The 18084-nt window shown below is 37.5% G+C and overlaps 1 protein-coding gene and 1 pseudogene across 3 annotated transcripts in view; both read left to right on the top strand.

Moving 5' to 3' along the window:
- The window catches only part of MEI4 (meiotic double-stranded break formation protein 4), a 166632-nt gene that overhangs the window by 34719 nt on the left and 113829 nt on the right, over nucleotides 1-18084 (top strand). The window lies entirely within an intron of this gene.
- LOC118605267 lies at nucleotides 8809-8927 on the top strand (annotated as a pseudogene).

Consider the following 18084-nt stretch of genomic DNA (forward strand, 5'->3'; position numbering starts at 1 on the left):
TGTTTATTTCACTGAAATGCTCCTTAGTAGTGGGAGAGAGGGAGGGAGAGAGAAAAAAAGGGAAGGAGGGAGGAAGGAAGGAAGAAAGGGAAGAAAAATCAAAGAAGTCAAATATCCAATGACACATTTCTCAAAACTCTTTGGTGATGCACGGCAGACACAATCAGTTGTCTTCTCAATATCCAACTTCCTTCCTCCTAAGTCACTCCAGTTTTCTTTTGGCAGAAGTATGCTCATGCCCACTGGGTTAATCTATTAAAGCCTTAGACTTGTTTTGCCTATATTGTTCTAAGGTTGGGCAGGGGCCAGTGAAAGGTAAAAAGCAATCATCTGAGCTTTTGACAGACTTGCTTTTTTGCAGTGCTCCATTGCCTGCCCCAGACCCTGCTTATCTTGTGTAACTCTGGATTTAGAAAAAAGTTTTTAGCTAGACTGTTGTTGACCAGGGATCTGAACAATGGCTGGATATCCCAGCCACCTGTGTACACCTTGCCAGACCCAGTGTAGACTTTGTTTTTGTCTCTTGATGGCTACTTTCTGGTCCGGACCACTCAGCCTCTGTCCCATATTTTTGTTTTTCCTTGTCCCAGACTACATACTAAGGAAAGATTGGAAATAATTGACTTGCAGTCATATTCGTGGAGCTCAGCATTTATATATTGGGGTGTTCACAGTTTTACAGATCCTGAAAGAGCATAGAAAATGAATACTTAAGTATTTTCTTCTTAGTTTTCACATGTAAATCATGAAATACAATGATGGAAATTTGCTTAAAATTGCAGTTGATTTAAAACACATGTATAATGTACATAAAAATCTGAGAATGTACCCTTAATTTAACATTGATTATAATGAAAGTCTCCAAATAACTTATAGTAAACTGATAATTATATATTAGACATGTTTTACTCATTATATAAAAATGATCTTTTGATACTAGAGATCATCAGCATACAAAGGAATTAAAGTTAAGGTTTAAAAAGCTCAGAATATTTCATGGCTTTAGTAGTGACAAGGCAATGATTTAGAAATGTAAAATTTTAGTTATCATGACAGGAGCTGGCTCTGGTAGAAATGGTGTATGAAGATAGGGAATAAGAAGGTCCAAAGATCCAGGAGCTTTAGAGGCTGAGCTTAGATGAGGGCAGCTGAGCATCCAACAATATGCAGTAGTCCAGATGGAAATCGTCAAACCTTCCAGATCTGTTCCTTATACCAGGCTCTGAATCTCATTGTATGATACAACCATCTTCTTGGCCCAGGCTGGGTTCCAGGAGAGTTTGTGTCTTGAATGCCCAAGTAGTCCCCTAGGTAGGCTTAGTATACTTTACATTTCTGGAGTCTCTCTACTTCTCTCCATTTCCAGTGCCACTTCCTTGGTCTTTCCTGATTTATTCCAATCAGACTCCATGTTTATAATTATAGCCTTGTCACTTTCAAATCTAGATTGCAGCCTAGTCTCAAGGATTCTCATTACTTTAGGACAAACCCACAATATTTAAAATGGGCTACTAGTTTCTCCACAATTTGGCACTTGCTTACCTCCATAGCCCAAACTCTCACTACTATGCCTTCTACATTCTGCACTGTGACATGTGGAATTTTTTCACTTACCTACTTGAATCAACCTTATTCTCTTTTAGAGCTAGGCTTTTACACATTTTTTTTCCTCTGTAGGATATGTTCTTTCTCTCCTCATTTGGCTATATGCTATTCTTTTTTTCTAATGTAATTTAAATACACCTTCTGTCTTTATTTACAGCCTCCCTAAACTAGATTAGATTCTCCTGCTGGGGAGCACTATACTATTCTGTACTTTTCACAGCATTCATGAGCTTAATTTTAATTGTTTAAGCAGTTTTTGTCCTCGTAGAACCTAAACTCCATGCTTACAGATGTCTTTTCTCATCACTACTATATTCCTAGGGTTAGCACTGGGTGGAGGTGGAGGTGGAGGTGGACTTGGAGATATTTGTTGAGTGAATAAGTTTAGACATGGTGTATGTGAGTGTTAATACATGGAGCAAAATGGCATTGCTGATCTGTAGTGATAGACGGATCCAGAGAGCAAGATCCAGCATCCTAGGAAAGGAGACCCACTAAGGTAGGATGAGTTTCAGGGCTCTTATCTTTGAGAGAGCCATATATACATACAGTGGTTTAATCAGAACAGAATAAATGAAGAGTGACAATGTTGACTTCCAATCTCTGCATTCTTTTGTATTCTTTTTTCAGTGTGATTTAAAAAAAAAAAATTCAGATCTCTGTATTCTTTTGTGTTCTTTTTTCAGTGTGATTTAAAAAAAATAGTTTAATTAACCTGTAGCAAATTTTAATCTAGCTCTGATACTTAGGATTATATTTTTTGCAGGCTTTTAAAATAGCTTTTTGCTATTTCTCTGTCTTTAAATTTTAAGATTCTGTTAGAACTCTAAAGATACCCTGACGATTCTGGATTTAATATTTGGATCCCGGACACCCTGAAATCTATTTTTTTAGAATAAGATCACTGTGCAGTGAATAGATAGCTCTAGACTGTAGTTTCTACTGAGGAAATAATTGGAATAATATCAGTTCCATTATCAGAACAAAAAGGAAATCCGAGAAAGAGGGGTAAATGAGAGTAGGCTTGAGATTCTGCACTTTTGATAAGCTCAAAGGTGATGTGGATTCTGCTGGGTCTGATAAAGAGGAAGGGTTGTTGCTGAAGGGAAGGAAAAAAGGCTGGTAGTTGGAGAAGATGCAAGGTAGAGGGAAAGTTCTTTTGTTGTTAAGATGGAAAAGACTTCAGCATACTGATACTTTGTCGGGAAGAAATTCACAGAGAGAGGAAAGTTGAAAATTCAAAAGGGAGAGCATAATAAAGGGATTATAGGTGGCTTGGGGCCTGAAACTCAGAAGAAATACAGAGCACAAGTGGAGAAACTGGCCCTGGACCTCAAGAAAGAGCCACCATCTCCTCTCCTTAGACTCTTCTCAGGTAGGCGTAGGTGCCTCTTTATTATTCGTGGTTTGCTTGTGTTAGTTTCTGGTAGTTCCTCAAGGAGTTCTCTTTTAAAATCCAGCTTCCATTATCTCTAAATCTGTCTCCTGGTCCTGTCCTTTCTTTTTTTAGACTGCCTTTTGATTTTCATTCTTGCATTTTTTTCTCTGCTGCTTCAACTCTTGTCTAAGAAGTCAGTCCCACCTCTTGCCTTTGGTGCAGAAAAATGAGGAAATAGAGTTAAGTCACTTGCTTAAAGGTGAATAGATAAGTAAATGAAGTGCAATTCCTCTAGGTTCCCAAAGTGATGCCTTTTTAGTACATTAAGGTATTTTCCTAAACCAGTGGTTCTCAAAGTGAGCTTCGCAAACCAGTGGCATTAGCATCAAGTGGAAACTTGTTAAAAATGCAGATGATCAGATCCTACTCCTTACTTACCTGGATCACACATTCTGAGCATGAGCCCAGCAACCTGTGGCTTAAGAGGCCCTCCAGGTAACTCTGATGAAAACTGAAGTTTGAGAACCACTGGTATAAGCAAAAGTGAAATATATATTCAGGGAGCATAATAGGACCTCATCAGAAAAGGGGTCAGTAGATACCTATTCATCCCCAATCCAAAATATCTGAGTGTAATGAATCAGGAGGAATTTGTAGGTGGGCCTGTGGAAAAAAAAAAAAACAAAAACAAAAAAACAAAAAAACAAAAAACTTTCACTTTACAGAGGAGAATTTTATTTTAAATTTTGTTTTTATTTTTAAATTATAGTTGACATTCAATATTATATTAGTTTCAGGTGTACAGCATAGTGGTTAGACATTTATATGACTTATTTCCCCCTGATAAGTCTAGTACCCACCTGACACCATACGAAGTTATTACAATATTATTGACTATATTCCCTATGCTGTACTTTTATATCTCTGTGTTACAAAATAGTCATGGAAATGAAAGATTTCTTAATGCCAACTGATAATATTTGACCCTAGGCACCAAAGAATTGAAAAAGTATTCATTTAGAGCCTGGTCAAGCTGAGGCAGGTAGTAGAAGTGAGAGGAACAAGGAAAGAATAGTAACATTAACATGACCTTCAAAACTGTTTGACCTGTTCCATACTGTTCAACGAAATATGTACATAAACTTAATAGGAATCCAAGGACTGTGTATTATAGATTCTTCTTCTAGGAGAACTTCTCTCTTCTCTCTTTATATTACTTCCTCCCTCCATCCTTACTTCTCCCCTCCCTTCCTAATGAGCACCCATATGTACTGTGATAGTGGAGTCTTAATATAAGCCGTATTTTCTGGAATATAAGGCATACAGTTGTAAGAGAACACACCCTCACCTCCCCACCCCCCTTTTTTTGCAGGGAAAACATCATTTTTCTTATATCTATTTCAAGTAATTTAAAAGAAAAATATTTGGATAGGAATTTTTTAGATAGAAAATGCAGTATACTGTATAGTAGAAATCAGTAGCAAACCTTAAATTTGATTACATTATACTATTACACCAATCCTTAAGGAGTATATAAAGTAACAAAACTAAAAGGAAATATACTGCTATAAATGAATGCCAGCATGTTGCAAGCAATAAAACAAAACACATTTACTCATAAATAAAATTTTATATCGTGTACTTGGAAGTATAAACAAAAATACTTGCTTTATATTCTGGGTCATACTGAGAGCTAAACTAGCTAACCTTGAATACAGAGACAAAGCACATGTATCAGTAAAAATGGTACAAAACCAGCAGTGCTTGGGAGAGAGTCTCTGCAGAGGAAGGTGTGGTGTGTGTGGGCTCTTCTGTGATTTGTGTGGCAGCACTCATTACAAGGAGGGGCATTACACCTTTCTTATACTGCAGGTAAACAGTGGACTTTACAATTGAATCTCCTGTTTTGGAAACATGATTTATGAGAATTTTAAAACTTAAATTGCTGATAAGCATTTCTTAGAGTTAGTGTGAAAGTGATATACATCAGAGAGTGCTTCCGCTGTGGGTTGTATGTGCTTTGAAGGAGACATTGAGGTGGCAGCTGCTCTCAGCCATTGAGCAAATCCATTATTTCACATCATTTTATGGTAAGCGCTTGATAAGTTTTCTTGTTTTTGGCCTCCCCCATTTCTCTGAGAGTTGGAGAGAAATATTGCCTATGTGTCTTTAATGCATTCAGACTATGCCTGCCAAATGTTGTGCTTTGAAATAAATAAAAAAGATTGCTTCCAGAGAAAGCCGTTCTTATGCTTTCAAAATCCTAGCTCTAAAAATTCCTCATTACTCCTTTAATTAATAAGTCACATGAAGAACAAAGACTAAGTTGCTTTTGTGCCCTCCCTTGGTGCTTGATTCAGTGAGATCTTACACTGCACAGAAGTTTTTCAAAGATGTTCTTGCCTTGATGTTTAAATTACCACCTCTGATTATGCTTATAAATATTTGTAGTATAAGTAATTTTCATGAGCTAAGGTAGGATTTTCTATGTAAAATGATATACATACAAAAATGTTAACATTTTACATCAGTTCGACAAATAACTACTTGGTGAAAAGTAATTGGTAAAAATTTTCATAATAAGTATGTACTTTTGTTGTATTTGGAGTTTTAAAAAATTGTCAATAAAGCAGAATATTGTAGAATTTTGGCATTTTTCCTCCCTTCCATTGTTATTCTAATAACATATACCCTTTACCCTGGAATTTAGTACAATTTGTTCATTCTTTCTGTAAGATAAAATTTTCGATAGAATGACCTTATTTTTTGACCCACTTTATATAGGTTAGATTCCATTTCACATATTTTAATACCTAATTCTGTTAATAACTGTGCCTTTAATAACTCTGAAGTTGTTTCTTCATACTTTGTGTTTATCCTCATCTGATTATTTTTCATCCTGTGAACCACAAGGTGTTTCATCATATCTGTAATTTCCAAACAAGAGTCAGTGTAAAGTAGGACAAGTCCATGCTGGTGGGCTGCTTTGTGTAACTGTGCAGTTCTCTGATGTTTGACAGGGCAAGAGATACAGCAGGAACTGGACCCAGAGAACTGTGTGTGTCAGTGATCTGTACTTTTCTAGTCCCTCTGAAACTTCTCTTTAAAGAAGTGCCTTATCCATGCACAGGCTTCTATGATGATGAACACAGTGAAGACAAACTTAGCTGCTCACTTGCCTTTTTAACAGCAAACACCATATGAATCTAAGCCTTTTGTACCTACATATCTGTGTGAAAAAGAGAAGATCCATTAATTAGATTTGCAACTTAAAATTATTACAAGTATTTTTATTTTTTAATAACTTTCTGAGAGGCTTTGCCTCTTTAGTGTTGATAGACATAAGTCTACAGTTCCAGGCAGTAGACCTGAACCCTGCCTGTGCATTAGAGTTACCCGTGGAGCTGTTAAAAACCCTGTTGCTTGTGTTGCACCCCAGACCAATTATATCAGACTTTCAGGGGTTTGCGCCGAGGCAGCAGCATTTTTTCACAATCCATAGATTATTCTAAAGGACAGCCAGAAATATTGATTTAAGGTAAATCTGTATTTTCTGTGTTCAACCTAAATGCCTTTATTACAAGTTTTCATTATTTATTCCACCTAACTTTAATCCCCTCATTTTATTGGCATATTTCAGGAGTATGCTGCAGTTATTTATTTGAAACACTAGAACACACCGATATAGGCCATACTGCGGGGATGCGTTTGACTGTAGAGTTAGTCTAGTCTAATTTACTTGAATTGTGAAATTTATAAGCATAGACTACACTGGTGAGAGGGGAGGGAGGGTGTGTAGGCAGCTAGGGGAAGAGCCAGATATTTACGTGTATCTTTGGATATGCTGGCGGAACAGCTAGGGTTTAGAGTTGGGCCTTTGGTGGGGATCTCAAGCTCTTTTTTGTCAATAGTGAACAACTATAGGATAAAAACTGGCATTTCTTTCAACCTCCTTTTTTATTCTGTAAGGGTAAATGGTAGACAGTTTCTTCTAGCTTGTAAAAGCAATATCATAAGGCATATCATTTTTAAAGTCAGTGAGTACTTGTATTTCTGCTCTTCCTTCAGTATTGTTTGCTACAGTATATAGCTTATTGAACAATTGGGTGTATGGTTTTGTAACACATCATCTTACATTATTGCTATACTTACTATAATGTTCAAGGTCCTTGAATTAGTAGTAATACACAGTAGCCCATGATGAGTTAAAATGCCTCTTTAGAAAGAAGCAAGTATTCCTTCCATTTACATATTGCAGCCATTTACATATTGCAGGTGATTCACCATATCAGCTGGTTATGAAATCTTATTAGCAATTCTTTGGAATATTTTTGAGAAACCCTATATCAGTTGATTCAGAGACATTTTCTATTGTATAGTTTATAAGAAAATATGGATTCTGATTTTAATATTGTTAACAACTTTACTAAGAATTCCCAGCTATTAAAATTTCTTAAATATTATTTTTTAAAGATATTTCTGTAGTAAACACTCCCCCGCCTCAAATAACTAGTTTTCTGTATTTACTGGAAAGTAGTAGATAGACACTTAGTTTTTAAAGCATGAATATCATGGATCTATATGTTTATCAGGAGGCATCTTGGAAGTAAATGGCAATGCATGTGATTGCAACATCCATTCTGACAACATATTTGAATAAAGAAAAGGGCAATGCCTAGAGCGTCGTGCTCAGTATTTAATAATGAATGATCATCATCAAGGTCTCACACCCAATAGATGCCCAATGATTAATTTAAGAATAAACATACATAAATGAAGAAAGAACCAAAAAAGGGAGAGGACTATCATTGCTGGTGGGAAGGTAGATTTTCAGTGTGTTGCTGGCCTGTTGATCTGATTCTCTTAGGAGTGAACTACTTAGAAACTTTTGTAGGAATTTGACTTGTTATCCTGTTTAATTATTTTTTTAAATTTATTTATTTTAAGTAGTTTCAGTATACGGTACATTGGTTAGACACCTATATAGTTCATAAAATGATTCCCCCAATTGCTCCTTTCCTACCCTGACCCTCAACCTCGCCAACATATTAATGCTAACTGCATTCCCTATGCCATGCTCCCCATCCCCATGACCATCTATTAGCTACTAACTTGTATTTCTTTAACCCTTCAATCCATTCTCCCAGCCCCACAACCCCTCTCCCCTCTGTCCGATACCATATTGTCCACTATACTTGTGAGTCTGTTTTTGATTAGTTTGTTCTTTTTATTCCTTAGATTCTTCATATAAGTGAAATTATATAATATTTAACTTTCTCTGTGTGACTTAACTACCTTCAAGGTCCATCAAGGCCGTATCTTTTTCCATCCCCTTCCTTTTAGTCTGCCTTCAGTGTGTCTTTTAATCTGAAGTAAGTCTCTTGTAGGCAGTATGTAGGGGTCTTGTTTTCTTATACATTCATTCATTCTATCTTTTATTTGGAGCACTTAATTCTTTCTCATCTGAGGTACTTATTGATAGTAATGTAGTTGTTACCATTGTTTATTCCTGTTTTTGATATATGTTTTTTTCTTCTTAAAGAAGTCCCTCCAACATTTCCTGTAATACTGGCTTGGTGGTGATAAACTCCTTTAGCCTATTTTTGTCTAAGGAGCTCTTTATCTGTCCTTCAACTCTAAATGATAGCTTTGCTGGATAAAGTATTCTTGGTTGTAGATCCTGGTTCTTCATCACATTGAATATTTTGTGTCACGCCCTTTTGTCCTGTATAGTTTCTTTTGAGAAATCAGCTGCCAGTCTTATGGGTGCTTTTTTGTAGGTGACTATCTACTTTCCTCTTCCTGGTTTTTAAATTTTCTCTTTGATATACGACCATACTACCCTGAATAAGCCCGATCCTTTCTGATCTTGGAAGCTAAGCAGGGTTGGGCCTGGTTAGTACTTGAATGGAAGAGCATCTAGGAAGACCAGGTACTGTAGGTGTAAAAAATTTTTTAAAAATAAGGGATTGTAAGCTAACAAGGTCCTTGCAATCTGTGAGGTCAACCGAGGGTCACCTCGCATAAAATTAATTAATTAATTCTCTCTTAGTATTTAACCTTTGGCATTTTAATTATGATGTGTCTTGGTGTGGGCCTCTTTGAATCCCTAGTTTTTTGGATTCTCTGAGCTTCCTGAGGTTGCATGTCTATTTCCTTCACCAAGTTAGGGAAGTTTTCCATCATTATTTCTTCAAATAGCTGTTCAACATCTTTTCCTTCAGTTATGTTGATGAGACAGATATTTTTGACCTTTAACAGGATCCCATAGGCTCCTTAAATTATTGTTATAGTCATGACTTCTTTTTTCTTGCCATTGTGATTGAGTGTCCTTGGCTTTCCCATCCTCTGTGTAGGTCATTCGATCCTCTTTATATACTTTGTTTATCCCTCTGTTTATTCCATTTAATATACTTCTCAGATAACATTTTCTTCATTTCAGACTGGTTCCCTTTTGTAATTTCCTTTTCCATTTTTATGGGTTTTGTTAAATCTCTTTGTTGAAGTTCTTACTGAATTTATCTACACTTCCCATACGTTCACTGAGCATCTTTATAACCAGTGTTTTGAACTCTGCATCTGTTAGATTACTTGACTCCATTATTTCTGGATCTCTGTTCTGTTCTCACATATGGTTTCTGCTTGTCTTCTCATTTTGGCTGCCTTTCCATGTCTGTTACTATATACTAAGCAAAGCTCCGAAGTCTCCCGGTCTTATTATATTAGTGCGGCTTTGTGTAGTAGGTGGCACAGTACTGAGAGGGGTTCAGCTGCAGGCCAAATTTAGCCCAAGCCTCTGCCTTTTCGGGGCCATCTGTTAAGATTCAGCAAGCAATCCACAGATGCTGTGATTAAAGTTGCCTTAAAAGTCCACTCCAGAAACCAAAGCCAGCTGCCTCCACTGTGAGTCTAGGTGCTGCTCAACAAGAGGACATGACTCACTAAGGCTATACCTGGATGTAGCTTGAATGGGGAAGTGAGTTGGAGGAGATGGGGTTTCAGGGAATCCTATGGGCGGAGCAACCTCTGTTATCCGGTTTGATGATATCTCCACCATGGTGGTGCTGAGTCCACGCGCTGGGAGTGGGAAGGGCTCAACAGGGAACTATGGACATGCGAGCACTTTTCTACAGAGTAAGTCTTGCCTTGGCCCTCACTCTGACAATGTCTCGGCACTGGTGCTCAGAGTGAGCAGGTCCATCACTGCAAAAATCTGCTTCTGGATGTGACCCTTTTAAGAGGCATCTGCCACTGCCTGTCTCACTCAGCCACTTGAGACCTGGCAGTCCCATGTCCTCGCCCCATCCTACCTTCTGCTGTTGCGGAGTGATTTCTTAGATTTCTCCCTAGTTGTATGGCTTGTTCATTTAGATCTCAGGTGATTTTTTTCTTGCTGTTTGCTCCTTGATTTGGTCACCAGAGGGATGAACAGAGCCTCTATTATCTCTACTATTTTTCCCCCTCTCCTGTTTAATTATTGATGGTACTTGCTCTTCATTCTCTACTCTTTTTATATTGTTATAAAAATTTCTAATCTAATGTTGTTCTTCTGCAGTGAGACTTCTGATTTCTCTCTCATCTATAAAATATCATTTCTTGACCATTTCAGGAGTCCCCTGTAGGTCATCTGCCACCCTTTTTATCCTCCGCAGTTTTTCCTCAGATACAATTAAGATCATGTTTTAAACAGTGGATGTCTTTCTGTCATCTAGGAACAGGTCATGTTCAAGTCCCTTCCCACTGTGAACCCAGACTTTCTTTTCAGCTCTGTATCCTACTCTCTACATGCCTCTGCATTCCTCATTCCAGATACACCTTCTCTGAGCCATTGCTCATGCCCCTGCCTCTGCGCCCTTGTTCAAACTCCTTACCGATACAAAAACTTCCCTAATGAAAGCTCTGTGATTCTTGATACTCACACTATATGAAACATTTCTGACTTTTCCCCATTTTGAACTAAATCCTTTGTGTTCATAGAGCATTCACCTGTACCTCTGTTTGACATGAATGCCTTTTGACTTATAGTAGAATTAGTTATTGGCCTGATTTTTTCTTAGTTCTTTGATGGTAGGGGGCTGTGACTTATACACCATTAGAGTCCTTTTAGCCTTTATTCTACCACCTTTATATTTTGGCATTGCAGATAATATAAGCTCTGTGAAATCATCTATTCTGGCAAGGCAGAATATATTTAGTTTGTTTATTTTCTCTCTGAAAAATGTGTGCTAATTTCATTTTTTTAGTGGTAAGAGATTATGCTGCTCTTTTGATCAAGTTTATTTAATTTCCTAGACCACTGATTTTTAGAGTGAGTGATGGATGAATTAACTGTAATACTAAAGCTATGCTGTACTGCTTTATAATTCGGACTCGCAAGTTATGAAAACCAGAGCCCCTGAGAATGGACTTTATTTTCAGGATATCAGAATAGTAAAAATGAGTGGAAATGAGTTCTGCTTGGTTAGCAGTAGGTGTCTGCAAAAAATTGACTTTGAGCTCTCCTTTTTACTACTCACAAGAATATATTTTAATAACATTTCACATATAATAATTAGGTACTGAACTCTCTCTGGCTAACCCTCTTGTTCAGAATTAAGAATATTTTACTTTGTCTCTTATGATAGAGATCAGACTCTACAGAATTAAGTATATGACTGTTGGCCATTTTTATATGTTCTTATAAAGTTGTCATTTGAGGCTTTAGTGGCAGATAGACTATACTTAAAAAAAGAATGTTAACTATGGAAATGCTTATGTCTTTAGACTGTGACATGTGAATGAGTCTTGGTCTTCATAAAAAGCCTATAAATTAGTTCATACACTTAAGGCATGAAATGAGCTATATGTCATCCTTCAAATATTTTATTCTGGAGTAAAATAAAAGGCACCTAATTCCTAGAGTCAAAATTGGTCAATTTACAATAGTTTTCTATTTTTGAACTGTCACTCTGTCTAGAGTTATTACCAAAATTTTCAAATAATCTTGTGAATTTTTAAAGAAAAGAGTCATTTCTGTTATTCCATGATGAAATAATCTTTTCACCTCTTATCTTTCAAACACTTTTCTTGTAGTGCTATTATAAGATTCGTTTAGCAAAATTGCTGAGCCTTGTGCCTGGCACCATGCTAAGTGCTTAGGTTACAGTGATAAGACTGATGTGGTGCCTCCTCTTTGGAAGTAAGTCTAAGGCAGAATACAGACAGCTAACATATGATAACAGGTTCCATTCATTGGAATGATCTGATCTAGTAAGTCAGGGTGGTGAACCAGACCTCATTTAGAAGAAGGTGTTTGAGATGATTACAAAGTAGTAGGGTCCTCCAAGTGGCCCTGAGGCAGGAACTAGCTTGCATGCTCAGTGAGCAGAAACAGGTCAGTAGGTGTAGAGCAGAGTAAGGAATAGAGAGCAGGAGATGAGGCCAGAGAGAGGACAGGAGCACAGATTATGTAGGGTTTGTTCCAGTAGGTAGGACTTTAAGAACAGTGGGAATCCTTTGGTGAGCAGTAAGCAGAAGTTTTAAACTTCTTGCTCTGGCTGCTGTGTGGAGAATGTAAGTAGGAGTAGGAGCTGGGTAGGAGTCTGAAGCTGTGGTTCCTAAGGGATGTGTATCGGCACAGGGCAAGGATAGAAGGAAATGGCTAGAATATATAACGCTTTAGTTTTGCAAAACAGAAAGTAAAATGGCAAAGGTGAACCCTGGAGAGAGAGAGGAAATACAACTGAACTTGGAAAGATTAAATATTAATTTAATGGAAAGATATTTCTGGGAAGCTTGAAGGAGAAAATGAGTTCCTAGAGGCCTTCCCTGGAAATACTTATTACCTGTGCCTAGGAATAATTAATTTTAGTATGTTCCCTTACGGTGGTGTAGGTAGGGGAAATAGTACACTGAGTGGGAATGAATGGCAGCCTCAGTTGTCTAGCAGAAAAGACTCAGGGACCAAGCAAACTTAAAGGCAACATCTCAACAGTATGGATGTGAGCAGCTGTAACCTGGTGGTCAAGAGCTGAAATCAAAACAGTGGCTCCCATGGCTTGGTGGAAAACAAATTCAGGCAAATTCTTTTGGAAAGAGACTTGGTCAAGGAGAAATATATCTGTGGGATCTCAGCAGGAAAGGTCATTGGGGCTAGATTGTAGAGAGCTGTGCAGTTTGGCATTCACAGTATTGGGAGGCCAATTAATGGATTATATTGCTGATTTCAATATTTTTATTGTGTTTACCAGTTCCACATGGTGTTCATGAGATCTACACAGATAAATGGCAATTCTGCAGGTAGGGTCACTGGTTCACTTGGCAGAGGGTTGTATTTTCATGGGTTTTATGTTATTCTATAGGGCTGTGATATTGGCATCACAATATAAGGATCCACTCTCAATCTGATACTTCCTGTTTGTGAAAAAGTGAAATTAGAACTATGCTTTTTACCTATCTTTGTCACCCCAGTGACTGAATCTGAAGAGTGATTGCTGCTTCTTATCAGCTCCTAATTTTGTCCATGTAACTCTTTTTCTTTAGAGATATTCTTTTGTTCTTTTATTCAGCCCCCTTTTATTCAGTAGCTATTGGATACAATGTGGAGAATACAGAGAGAAGGCCTAAGCCCTACCGATAGGATCACACAGTTTATCTGAAACAAGATCACATCACTAATTATACCCACTGAGACTCTACAGTCCAGAGAAAGATACCAATGTTCAGAGAAGGGAAAGAGTGATTATTTTACTTTAGCGCATAAGACTTCTGAAAGTCTTTTTGGAGGTAGTTGCTAACCTTGAAGGATGGTAGGATTTAGAAAGCTATAAATTCTAGGGCATTTCAGGCAAGAAGAACCAGTGTAAAGTACAGATACAGGAAAGTACTGACAAGTGGTTTAATTTGAATGTGGTGCATAGAGCATGAAGGAGTGTTCTAGAAAATAAGATGGAGAACTGGGTTGGAGCCTATTAACAAGAAATGTGACAGCCAGTGGAAAACATGCTTTATTCTGTAGGCAGCAAGGAGTGTTTGGAGATTTTCCAGTAGGAAAATGGAAGGGAAACAAACACATATTGGGTGTGTGCTATGCATGTGCCAAGCAGTATGCTTTCTGAAAGTGATTCCTTTAGGTTACCTGAGGGACAGGTTATTTAGGCAGAGTAACTGGGTAGTTGGGTTTAAAAATGTTTGGAAGAGAAAGAAGATTGGAGACAAGAGCCTCATTGTCATAGCCCAGGTCTTACATGTAATTATTTTGGCATGGAAAAAAAGGTGATACAAAAAAGGTTTTTATTTATTAAGTAGATATTTATTGAGCTCTTACTTGGTATTCCAGGCTCTGGGGTATGGCACTAAACCAGGCAGTGCAAGACTTCTGTAAATTGGGTGGTCAGGAAAGGGCTCTCTAAAGAAATGACACTTAAAAAAGATTCTTGAATTGTAACAGAGAATCAGCTTTGAGAAAATTGGGTTTGGGGTTGCAGAGAGCATCCCAGGAAGAGGGGAAGTTTAATACAAAGGCCCTGAAATGGGAGCAAACTTAGTAATTCAAGGAACACAAAGCAAGGCAGTATTAATATTTGTCAATGGAATATATATGGGGATCAGGGAAGAATAAAAGTTGACTCCGGTTTCAGATGTTGGAGACAGAGAATAGTAGCACCATTATTGGGGAATTGGACCAAGTGTGTAAGTTAAGGATGTGGTTTCTTTTGGATCTGTAGTGTTTTAATAGCTGAGGTGAAGTCATTTTGAAGTACCTAGGGATTTGAACTTGGAGCAGGAGATAGAATTGAAGATAAAGATTTGAAAGCCATCTGCTTAAAGGAACTGTTTGAAGCTGTAGTAAAAATGGGAACACCTAGGAGGTTTGAACAGGGAAAGGAAGCCAAAGGCACAATGATGAAGAAGGTTTAAATTGACCAACTAGAGGACGATTTGGGGGAGAGAGAAAGGGATAACCAGGAAAGTTTAGAGTTTGAGCACCTTGAAGGCAGGAATTGTACTGTCATTTGTCCTGAACCAAGCTGACAAATACAGATACAAAAATAAATACACTGTTTTGTGGACCCCACACAGTGAAGACAATTCAGCTAAGACACATCATTCCATTAGCTTATATCATGCATTTGACATTGCTGTCTCCCTTGGTGTATTTAAAGTTAGAAGTGCAATTCAGGCTGCTAGAGTGGGATTAAACAAAACTGCGACCTTTCCTTGTCAGCATTTCTCAAATATGCTTTGCTATATATCCTTCTTGAGGCAGAAGACAGACACTTGTTTTAAAGTGAAACATTGTATTTCAAATTAATTGTGAAGTACTTTAAAATAACATTTTCTGTTTGACCACCAGGTGGTGTAAACATTACTTTTAAATTGTTCAGTGCATCAGTACATGTGATTATTAATGCTAAGAAATCATAGTTGGTAGTGACAAATTAAATATGCCTATGATTACATTTCATTGTATTTAAAAGATATTTTTTGATTTTACTTTTTGTTTATATGTGTGTGTGTGTGTGTGTGCGCGCATGTGTGTGTATGGTATTTAGACCACCAACCAGGTAGGAGCACAGACATCAGGCAACAAACCCAGATTAGTAAACTCTGTGTCTTTCCTTAAGAATCACTCCATTCCAATGAGGAGTTATTAATACATTCAAAACAGGTTGATGAATGCAGTTATAGAAATATGTGTAAGGTACAAGATAGCACAGATAGGGTATGATTTCTTCTGCCCTGGGCAGAGCAGAGAGCATTTCACAGAGGATTTGTAGCTGGGTTTGAAGAATCAGTCCATGTCTGGCTTATAATATAAGAACACACTAGGCAGTGGGAATAACTGTACAAATGCATACTTGTGTGAATTAGAATTGTGTGTTTTGGTAAATGACAAGAGTTTAATACTGCTTTTATGGAAATTAGAGTGAAGGATGGAGGCAAGGCAAGAAAAGTAGACAGGGGCCATATATTGAAGGGCTTTGTGGGCCAAGTTGAGGATCTTAAAGGACTGTATCTTGTAGGTAAGGGAAGGTTTTGGAAAGTTTTTGGATAGAAATTCTGTGATCACACTAGCATTTTGGCAGAGACTTTCAAGCCGATTCAGAATGTGGCCTGGAAGATGACAGAAGTAGAGGCAGGTAAATCACTTAGGTGAGGGTATTGCAGTAATCAGTGGAAGAGATTATGATGGGGTGAATTAAAGTGGTGGAAGGAAGTAGGGAAGGACAGATTCAGACATGTGTAATGATGGTTAATTTTATGTGTCAACTTGACTGGGCCACTTATTCCTCAGATATTGGCCAAACATTATTCTGGATGTGTTTTTAAGGGTATTTTTGTTTAAAATAAAAATTTGAATAGACTGAGAAAAGATTTACCTCCCTAATGTGGATGGGCCTCATCCAATCAGTTGAACTCCCAAATAGAACCAAAAGGCTGAATAAGAGTGAATTCCTTCTTTCTGACTGCCTTTGAGCTTGGACGTTGGTCTTTTCCTGCCTTTGGACCTGAAACATTACCTCTCCAAGGCTCGAGCCTGCTGTCTTTCAGGCTAGAACTTAACACTATTGGTGATTTTGGTTCCCAGCCTTTGTAGTTAGACTAGATCTGAACCATTGGCTCTCCTGGGTTTCCAGCTTGCTGACCACAGCTCCTGGGACTTCTCAGTCTCCATAACTGCACTAGCCAATTTCTTATAGTAATTCAGTCTCAATCATTCTCTCTCCCCCATCCTCTTTCTCCATCCCTTCCCCCACCCCCCTCTGTCCATCTAGCCATCTGTCTGTCTGTCTGTCTTATCCCACTGGTTCTGTTCCTCTGGAGAGTCCTAATGTGTCAAAGGTAGAATCAGCATAACATGGCATGTCACTGTGTGTGGATTATAGAATCAAGAAAGGAGCTGAGCATGATCCCTTACCCCAGACCTGGTGACTAGGGAACTAGTCTTGCTATCAGCTGAGATAGGCAGGATGTAGGCCAAACATGAATTGTATGTTTAGGCGTGCACTGTGTGAAAATGATTTATTCAGTTTTATAAACATAAATTTTGTGGGACCTTTAGGGTGTATGGAAAAAGATGCTGTTTAGATGATTGGTTCTGTAGGTTTAATTTTATAAGTGAGTAGAGATTGTAGAAGTGGATGACAAAAGGTATCAAGAATTGATGGGGACGTGAATATCTTGGGGGACAGCAGAAAATGTATTTACTATTTATTCAGGAGTAAGCATTTCTAGGGCAGGATATGTGGCAGGGGGACACCTGCTCTCTTTTTTCAAGTATACTTGAGATTCACTCTAAAATGGTAAGAGGAGTTAAGATGGAACCTAACAAGTGAAAGAAAATGAAAGAGTTAAAGACTTAATAAAGTGGAAATGAAAGTCTGTGGGATCCAATATATAAGAGGCACCATAGGATATTTTAGACAGAATCTATAGTTTTAATTGGCATCTTATTTCATGTATTTTATATGTGATTTCACACTTCAGTATAATTTAGATTCTTGGTGTCTATAATCATTTAATATCAATAGTTAAAATTTATGGTGCATTTAATATATGCTAGCTTGTGCTTGATCAAAGTGTGTGTATGTGTGTATTTGTCTCTTTTAAATCTAATGACAAACATGTTAGTTAGATATATGACTTGGAGAGATATTACAGTCCTCAATCCCTTCAGCGCAATAAGAAATCAAGAGAAAAGCATCATTTGACTTCTGCTTCCCCTTAATCCCTCTTGGAAAACAGAAATTAAAAGAAAGGTGCAGTAGCATGGCTTTATTTTCTTTTCTCTCTTATGGGTATAATGCTTTGTTAGTCATGCCTTGCGATTTGTGATGAGACAAGCCATCCAAGCAAATGAGTAGAATCTGATTCTAGTTTGTAAGACTCATTTAAAGAGGCAGGGGTATGTTACTATTTCCCTGCTATATATTATTCAAATAAGGGTGAATATTTAAAAATCTTGTTTTTATGAATAAATCTTATTGACTGTTATCAGAGATTATAGCCTGTTAATATTCAGTATCACTGAAAATGCTTTTCTCTAGAAACTTTTTTCCTATCTCTTTGCTATCTTATAAGGGTATATATAATAGTGACATTTGTCCAGTATTATTTAC

Source organism: Rousettus aegyptiacus, unplaced genomic scaffold (assembly GCF_014176215.1).
Source record: "Rousettus aegyptiacus isolate mRouAeg1 unplaced genomic scaffold, mRouAeg1.p scaffold_m13_p_1, whole genome shotgun sequence".
NCBI lineage: Eukaryota > Metazoa > Chordata > Mammalia > Chiroptera > Pteropodidae > Rousettus > Rousettus aegyptiacus.